Raw genomic sequence first — 9,375 nt, 5'->3', positions numbered from 1 at the left:
ATGTACATGAATACCTCAATTTTCCCCTGAATTCAGGATCACTTTGATGCTGTCGTTTGATTACAAAAGTGCCATAAAGAAAATAAATTGTCCATAAGATTATTATTTTCCTCTGACGACCTAATGAAGGATGCACTGCTTCCTTGCTGTCAACCTCTGAGGGGTGTTCACGCTATGCAGGTGACCAGTCCCGAGGGAAGCGACGCCAACTCTGCATGCGTCGGACACTATCAGTGAAGGGACAGGCCTGGAACTGTGCACTAAGAGACTGATGAAATTAACGTTTGGGACAGAATAACGAGGGTATAAGTAAGACGCAAGTATTGACACCATTATATATGACAAACTACCTGAGATGATTACCCAAAGTGGTGTAAACGGTGCTAGCCTTTTGTATTAACAGTTGCTACCGATAAACAAATTGATATAAAATAATTTGCAACTAAATACGAAGAAGTACCGGCTTTTTCTTTAATTTAATTACTATACCACGGAACGTCATCGTGCAACCAGGAATGACGGACTCAACCAAGGCTCGCCGCCATCTTGAATGTAAACCAGAGAACATTACTGTCATGTCGCGGAAATATGTGTTCCATCACAAAGCACTTTTAACATAAGGCTATGGGAGTCCGTGCTCAAGTATAAACATAGCATGTCACAGATTTTTTCACTAACATTTCCTTTTGCAGTCAAATTAGATCTATATGTATACTAACAATACAAATGTAAAACAGTAGTATCAGGCTGTCTGTTTGAACACACCAATCTCCAAAACTACTACAGGAATTTTCATATGGTTTTCACAGGTAACATGAGCGTAGCTTGGGGCAAAATATAGCCTTCATTTCACGTAAATGGGATGCCAGGAGAAGAAAATACTATAATTTAAATTTTAATCTGTACTAATATTATAACTGCGAAAGTAACTCAACCTGTTACGTCTTCACAACTAAATCGCTGCACAGAGTTTGATGAAATTTTGTAGAGAGATAGCTTGAACCCATAGGAAGAACATAGGCTACCTTATAATTTTTTAAAAAGTCGATCGCTAAGTGGGTAAAATGCGGAATGGAAAGTCTTTTTTTTACGTCAGTCCACATAAATCATGTTAAATATTTAAATTTGTTGCATAATGTACAAGCTGTATGACATATAGCTATGTCAGTAGCACGATGCATATATGAATGCTCCTGCACCTCTGTAAGCCCCACATAGCAGTGACGCTGTGCATGTTGCCACATCTTGATTTGGGATAGGTTGAGAGAGGGAGTGCAGGATTCACTTCACCAGGCGTGCTTACCTGAACAGACAGGCACGTGAGGGCAGCTGCAAGAACAATAGCTCGTTTACACACATTCACTCATTGTAAAAAACCTACTGGTATATGAGCACATACACAGGTAACAGCTAGTCATACGTAAACTTAAACTGTTGCATAAATAAAAGTTAAAATTTACATTTGCATGGTAATAAACAATAAAGAAGAGTTCTTACACACCAGAAAAATCATTCAAAAGTGGTGCAATTAATTAACTATACTATGACTGTCAAATAGCTATGCATGAGATTCATGCAGTATTAGCATAAACCTACATTTCTCTCTCTGCGAGCTAACCACACAACAGCTGTATTTAAATTTAACAGTGCTACACAGCTACACATCTCACAGTATCTGACAGCATACGAACAGTTGTGTCGATATCAAACTTGTATAGCAAAGGTATCCAGGGATCAGTCTAACATTAAACCAGCTAACTTGTGTACTTCATCCCTGACACACATTATGGCATGTGATTAAGACTATTGTAACAACATTGGTGTAATGTTAAAATTCAAACATAGGATGCATCAAACCCAAATCCTGTAGTAAGACTAGCGAATAATATGACTGTTTTCATATTATGAGTGCAAAACGTTAATGCTTCCTAATACTTGAATACGATCATTCTTCAGTCATTAACAACAGCAAAAATTTATATGACCTCTGAGAGCAGAATTCATTATCAAAACAAAATATTTATATCACCTATGAAAGAAGCAATATATGAAGTAGCCTTATTCTCTCTGTAATTAACAGAGGAATTAGAACTTATCGTATTCAGTTTAAGTTATCAGTCCTAACACATCTAGAAAGAAACTTATTATTGACAAAGCAAACCAAGTTACACAAAACATTGTAATCTGAAGTAATGTGTACGAACAGCTAGAGGAACTGAAGTTGTGTTGGAAATGTAGTCAGTGTGCGACCTCTCAGACGTTTTAAATGTGCAAAAGTGTGAGAATTCCTAAGGGACGAAACTGCTGAGGTCATCGGTCCCTAGATTTACACACTACTTTAACTTTAACTTATGCTATGAACAACACACACACCCATGCTCGAGGGAGGACTCGAACCTCCCGCGGGAGGGGCCATGCAATCCGTGACGTGGCGCCTCAAACCACGCGGCCACCACACATTTTAAGGAAGAATTGCAGTTCATAAGAAATACATATGTATTTAAGACCAAAAATGTAGTACGTAATCCAGCTGTCTTAGAGTACCAGTTCTTTACACAGCTTTAATACATAAATTATGTGTTGAACTCATAAATGAATAGTTTCTATTTGTGTCTGCAGTACTCAAAAGATTGAGAACTACGGTTTTTAATCGAAACTGGTACCTTTAGACAGTTTTAATGTGTATATTATGTATTGAACTCAAAAATGTAAGAATTTTTGTGTCTTCATTTCTCAAAAGGTTAAGAAGTATCGCTTTTCATCGAAACTGGTATCAAAACGAAATTATTTATACTAAAATTTGTCGTTGTTTCCAGCATTATATTGATTTAAGGGAACCGCTATTGACCTGTATCTCGATGACTGGATGGGCATTCTCTCCATACCATCGACGAAAGAGCACATCATAACCAATAGAGGTCATCTCTCCAGAATGCTGATGTTTATAGCTTTCATGTGTTTCTGATGGACAGGAACAGTCGTCGTAAGTCATGGACTGTTGACCGATCACAAATTTAGATTTAAAATATATCATGTGTCTTGTGAGTCCGTCCAACAACTCCCCCATATGACATCACTGTGCTACCACTCTACCTGTATTAATAAATGACGATAACCCAATTCATGGTACACGGTGCGCAGTCACAGTTGCACGGTTCCTATCTAACGACTGCCAGAAACCTGATTTTCAGTATTTCATACAACTGTTGACCGAATTAAAAAAATTAAAATGCTGATTAATAGGTAAAAACTCACTTTATTGGCTTAAAACCATCCTCAGAATGGACGTGTTTCTCATTACAAAACATGCCAGACGTGGTATCTGTTGCGGTTGCAGCACGCTCTGAAACGACCTGCTACATCTAACGGAACGCGCTCCTTATCGCGATTTGCTATCACAGCGCTCTCCAGCCGCAGTTCTCGGAAGCGTATGCCACGTAAAACACACAGTTTCTTTACGAAAACGGACGTGCATAAAATGGTTGCCCTAACTCTATCTACCGATTTTCAAAGTAGGACGGAAAAATCCGCGAAGATTTTAGTTCTTGACTTGTCAAGAGTTTGGACAACGAACTGCTGGTAGAGGAACACTACTGAATGCTGTTCAAGGAAATGATGTACAGAATTACTTATAGATGTTATTCGTTAACTCAGTTGAATCTGATTTAATTTTCGTTTTAACTTGAATGTAGTTAAATTGTCTAAAATCAGTTTGCGCAGAACATCCATATTGTTGATGTTGTACCGAATGCTATCACTCTGAAGGAACGTACTTCATCGCATAGATTTCAAGATATTAATTCTCGTTTCCTAATTTAATTTGAACAGAAGAAGAAGTTTTTTCAAGCTTCTCACCTTCAATGAAAAAGGTATCTCCCAGCAAGGTACAAGAATGACACAGTTCATAAAACCAAGAGATAGGTAAGTGTATACATTTTACACGAAGTTGCGCAATAGCAAACACTTTCAGTCTCTAACTAGTGTTTACTTTCTGACATAGAATGGTAGTCAAAAAAAAAAAAAAAGGTTCAAATGGCTCCGAGCACTATGGGACTTAACATCTGATGTCAGTAGTACCCTAGAACTTAGAACTACTTTAACCTAACAAACCTAAAGACATCACACACATCCATGTCCGAGGCAGGATTCGAACCTGCGACCGTAGCAGTCGCACGGTTCCATCCTGAAGCGCCTAGAACCACTCGGCCACCGTGGCCGGCAGAATGGCAGTCACATTAAGATTTCTGGCCACTGGGAAAACATTCCAGTCACTGGTGTGTACCACAAGAATTGCTACAAGTACACTATTTTTAATATACAGGGTGAATCACTAACTATTGCCACCTACAATAACTCTGAAAGTATGATAGCTGAAAAGTTTGTGGGACAAAAGTTGCATGGGACAACGGGGGCCATAACATGATGTTGCTCGGTGGGGTCGCTTCAGATATATGAAGGTCAACCTTTTTTTTTTAAGGGAAGCTTTAGTTCGGTACTTATCTTCCGATAGTGCATATCGAGATGAATCCAATGATGTGTAACAGTAAGGTATTTGACGGTCAACGAAGGTAAAAAAAAAAAAATACCTGGCATGAACGTCCATTTACAGAAGATGTTCGCAGTGATGACCATTCGTATCAGTGCAGTGCTGCAATCTTCTTATCAGGTTTTGGGTGATTCTTTATCACTTCTGCACTTCGGCACATGATATGACAGTTCTCTCTCGTATATCGTTCAAATAGTAAATATTCGCCGAATACGGCGTATCCATCTTAAGTGCCATTGACATGCAAACACCAGTGGACGTATTCACAATACACCTCTAATAGAAACGGTAAGACCAGTATCGTCGTATCAAGCGAGTGTAAATGGTGTATTCCTTCGAAGAACAAGTCGATATGCTTCTCATTTACGGAGAATGCCAACTAAAATCAGACAGAGCGAGACACTTATGTGCTGAAAGATATCCTCATTGTACTCACCCTACACGTCGTACATTTAAATATGTGTATGATAAATTCGAAACAATTGGATCTTTAACTCATCGGAAACATATCCGGCAAAGGAAAGTTCCTAACGAGGAGCCGGCCGCGGTGGCCGTGCGGTTCTAGCGCTGCAGTCCGGAACCGCGGGGCTGCTACGGTCGCAGGTTCGAATCCTGCCTCGGGCATGGATGTGTGTGATGTCCTTAGGTTAGTTAGGTTTAAATAGTTCTAAGTTCTAGGGGACTGATGACCTAAGATGTTAAGTCCCATAGTGCTCAGAGCCATTTGAACCATTTGAACTAACGAGGAAGCGGAAATTGGTACTCTTGCCACTGTGGTTCGAGATCCTTGTGTGAGTTTGCGTCATATCGCAAGGGAATCTAGAATAAACAAGAGTAGTGTTGTTCTGCATCGCCATAAATATCATCCTTAACATATCAGTCTCCAGCAAGAAATAAGTGGTACGTATTCTATGCGTCGCATTGAATTCTGCCGATAGGCAGCATGATGCTACATTCACGAACCAAGGAAATGTTAAATTGCATAACATGCATTATTGGGCAACTGAAAATCCATGTTGGCTGTGGCATGTTGCACACCAAAAACCGCGTTCGGTTAAGGTATGGTGTGGGCTTCTGGAGGACAGATTGTTGTTGTTGTTGTGGTCTTCAGTCCTAAGACTGGTTTGATGCAGCTCTCCATGCTACTCTATCCTGTGCAAGCTTCTTTATCTCCCAGTAGCTACAGCAACCTACATCCTTCTGAATCTGCTTCGTGTATTCATCTCTTGGCCTCCCTCTACGATTTTTACCCTCCACGCTGCCCCCCAATACTAAATTGGTGATTCCTTGATGCATCAACACATGTCCTACCAACCGATCCCTTCTTCTAGTCAAGTTGTGCCACAAACTTCTCTTCTCCCCAATCATATTCAATACTTCCTCATTAGTTATGTGATCTACCCATCTAATCTTCAGCATTCTTCTGTAGCACCACATTTCGAAAGCTTCTATTCTCTTCTTGTCGAAACTAGTTATCGTCCATGTTTCACTACACTCCATACAAATACTTTCAGAAATGACTTCCTGACACTTAAATCTATACTCGATGTTAACATATTTCTCTTCTTTAGAAACGCTTTCCTTGCCATTGCCAGTCTACATTTTATATCCTCTCTACTTCGAGCATCATCAGTTATTTTGCTCCCCAAATAGCAAAATTCCTTTACTACTTTAAGTGTCTCACTTCCTAATCTAATTCCCTCAACATCACCCGACTTAATTCGACTACATTCCTTTATCCTCGTTTTGCTTTTGATGTTCATCTTATACCCTCCTTTTAAGACACTATCTATTCCATTCAACTGCTCTTCCAAGTCCTTTGCTGTCTCTGACAGAATTACAATGTCATCGGCGAACCTCAAAGTTTTTATTTCTTCTCCATGGATTTTAATACCTACTCCGAATTTTTCTTTTGTTTCCTTCACTGATTGCTCAATATACAGATTGAATAACATCGGGGAGAGACTACAACCCTGTCTCATTCCCTTCCCAGACACTGCTTCCCTTTCATGCCCCTCGACTCTTATAACTGCCATCTGGTTTCTGTACAAATTGTAAATAGCCTTTCGCTCCCTGTCTTTTACCCCTGCCACCTTCAGAATTTGAGAGAGCGTATTCCAGTCAACATTGTCAAAAGCTTTCTCTGAGTCTACAAATGCTAGAAACGTAGGTTTGCCTTTCCTTAATCTAGCTTCTAAGATAAGTCGTAGGGTTAGTATTGCCTCACGTGTCCCAACATTTCTACGGAATCCAAACTGATCTTCCCCGAAGTCGGCTTGTACTAGGGCCCAATATCATAGAAGGAAATCTTCATGGCAGTAAGTACACCACATTCCTGCAAGAAACATTAGGTCTGTTATTCTAAGAAATACCTTTAGCAACAAGGAACCAAATGTGGTAGCAACACGATGGGTGTCGTGCACATTTTTCGGCGATGGCTATAAATGAGTAGTATAGACAATTCCCAAATCGTTGGATTGGACGCGGAGGAGATGGGTCGTAGCCGGCTCGTTCGCCAGACTTGATGCTTCTGGATGTTTTCTTGTGGGGATTCGTAAAAAACACTGTATATAAAGCCGTTCCATGTACATCTGAAGATATGCGAGAGAGAATTCTCTGAGCATGTGCTTCGATAAGTGCCGATTTGATAAGGAATACCATTCAGTCCATGATAAGAAGATTGCAGCACTGCATTGATACCAATGGTCATCTCTTTGAACACCTTCTGTAAATGGACGTTCATGCCACCTTTTTTACCTTCGTTGATCTTCAAAGACCTTCGTGTTACACATCATTGGATTCATCTCGATAGCCACTACTAGAAAATAAGTACCAAACTACAGCATTCCATTTAAAGAAACAAAGTCGGCCTTCATACCTCTGAAGCGATCTCACCTAGCAACAAAATACCAACGTCATATTATGGCTCCCGTTGTCCCATGCAACCTCTGTCCCACACACTTTTCGGTTCACACCACACTTTCGGAGTTATTCTTGGTGGCAATAGCTAGTGACCCACCCTGTATATCATCGGATATGGTGGATAATACTTCCATTAAATTAATAAGAAAGAGTCAGAAAGACTCACGGAAGGTGAACAAAAAATTAGATGAACCTGGTTGTAAACTTGCTTCCTCCTTCTTGCCCTCTCATGACACTATCAAGTACGCTACGGCTTTAACATTGTAGCCACCCCTATTTATAATGACTGTATCTACAAATGTCATTATCTGATATTTAATTATAACAAAATGTACCCAAAACGATGCGCTTTTGATATATTATGATTGTGCCATAGCACTGAGTATACCTCCATAGCATACAAGTTACATCCGAAAAATCATCAGATGTGGGAAGCATTTAACTACCGAAATGAGTTTACTGTCATTTTATTATAACAAATCGCAGCTAAATGAAGCGATTTCGACACCTCTTCAATTTAATCATGCACTCAAACAGCTTATATTCATATCAAGTAGCGTGTAATGAAGAAAGCACTAAATGCGGTGCTGCAATTCATACATCATGGCGGCTCCTAGGTTCCGCTAGTAAAAACGCTGTCGCATCTCATTGGCCACGTTACTCTGCGCGAGGCAAAAATCTGACATACCAGAGTCTTCATTTCAGGCTTTGCAGTGTAGTGGAACGTGAAATTCCGTGCTGTGACGTCACCAGCTCCTTGTCCACGTGCATTTCCACGAGAGGTGAGAGGACGGCTTAACGCAGTAAGACGAATTTTGCACTTACGAACTGCGTCTGTCTCTTGAGGATGTGTAACGTGCGGTGCGTAAATTACCGAGACTATTTTCGTCAAGTATTTGAGAATACTAAACCAAACTCCTCCCGAACAGGCCATGAAGACCCAACGGTGCCGACCGGCAGCCGTGTCATCCTCAGACCAAAGGCGTCACTGGATGTGGATATGAAGGGGTATGTGGTCAGCACACTGCAATCCCGAGACCGGAGCCGCTACTTCTCAGTCAAGTGGCTCCTCACTTTGCCTCATAAGTGCAGAGTGCACCCGGCTTGCCGACAGCGCTCGGCAGACCGGATGGTCACCCATCCAAGTGCTAGCCCAACCCGACAGCGCTTAACTTCGGTGATCTGACGGGAACCGGTGTTACCACTGCGGCAAGGCCGTTGGCAGTATATGAGAATGAGAGCCCTTAGTGCTTCAAAATTTTTCTAACCTTTTTCTCGCTTACAGACTAAACAACAAACATTTAACATATTTATTCATGTGGAAAGTAATCAGATGTTTGAAGCTGTTTTATACACAGCAGTTCAGTTCTGTAAAGAATCGAGGGTTTACTGGTTTCTGTATTATACGGTGATTGACTCTCTCGATTTCTGTTGTAATTATTATGAACGTGAACCGAGACAATTAGCACGGTAAGGTACCTTAGCACCTTAACAAGAATTTAATATCATACGTAGCAGAGCTTAAAGTAAAAAATAACTGCCGTCGTGATGACGGAAGGACTGACTCATCGCTTGTGAGTTTCGTAGTTGTGTGCTAACTGTTCTTTCACGTACAGACGCAGTTATAATTAATTACTTTGCGGATTACGCCAAATAACAAAATTATTCACGAGACATACAGAATCAACCGGCTGCCGCCGTCTGTTATTGGCAGATGTTGCAACTCTAATAAATAACAAAACGTCCGTTCTGCGTGTGATGACTGCCGTTGAACATTTCAGATAGGTAATTAATTAAAAGGTAAATTAATATTCGAAAAAATCAAATTTTAAATTAATCAAGTTTTATTGCTGTGTTTGTTAAATTTACGGATAGTGCCTATATGGCCCGACCTCACGAGATTCAAC

At 40.4% G+C, this 9,375-nt stretch overlaps 1 pseudogene; it reads right to left on the bottom strand.

Annotated features, from left to right (window-relative positions):
* Window positions 1-8,573: 8,573 nt before the first annotated feature.
* On the bottom strand, window positions 8,574-8,691 carry LOC126199752 (5S ribosomal RNA; annotated as a pseudogene).
* Window positions 8,692-9,375: the final 684 nt, after the last annotated feature.

The sequence above is a fragment of the Schistocerca nitens genome, chromosome 8, assembly GCF_023898315.1.
Source record: "Schistocerca nitens isolate TAMUIC-IGC-003100 chromosome 8, iqSchNite1.1, whole genome shotgun sequence".
Taxonomy (NCBI): domain Eukaryota; kingdom Metazoa; phylum Arthropoda; class Insecta; order Orthoptera; family Acrididae; genus Schistocerca; species Schistocerca nitens.
The sequence above is the reverse complement of the archived record's forward strand: the minus strand, read 5'-3'. Positions and strand labels throughout refer to the sequence as shown.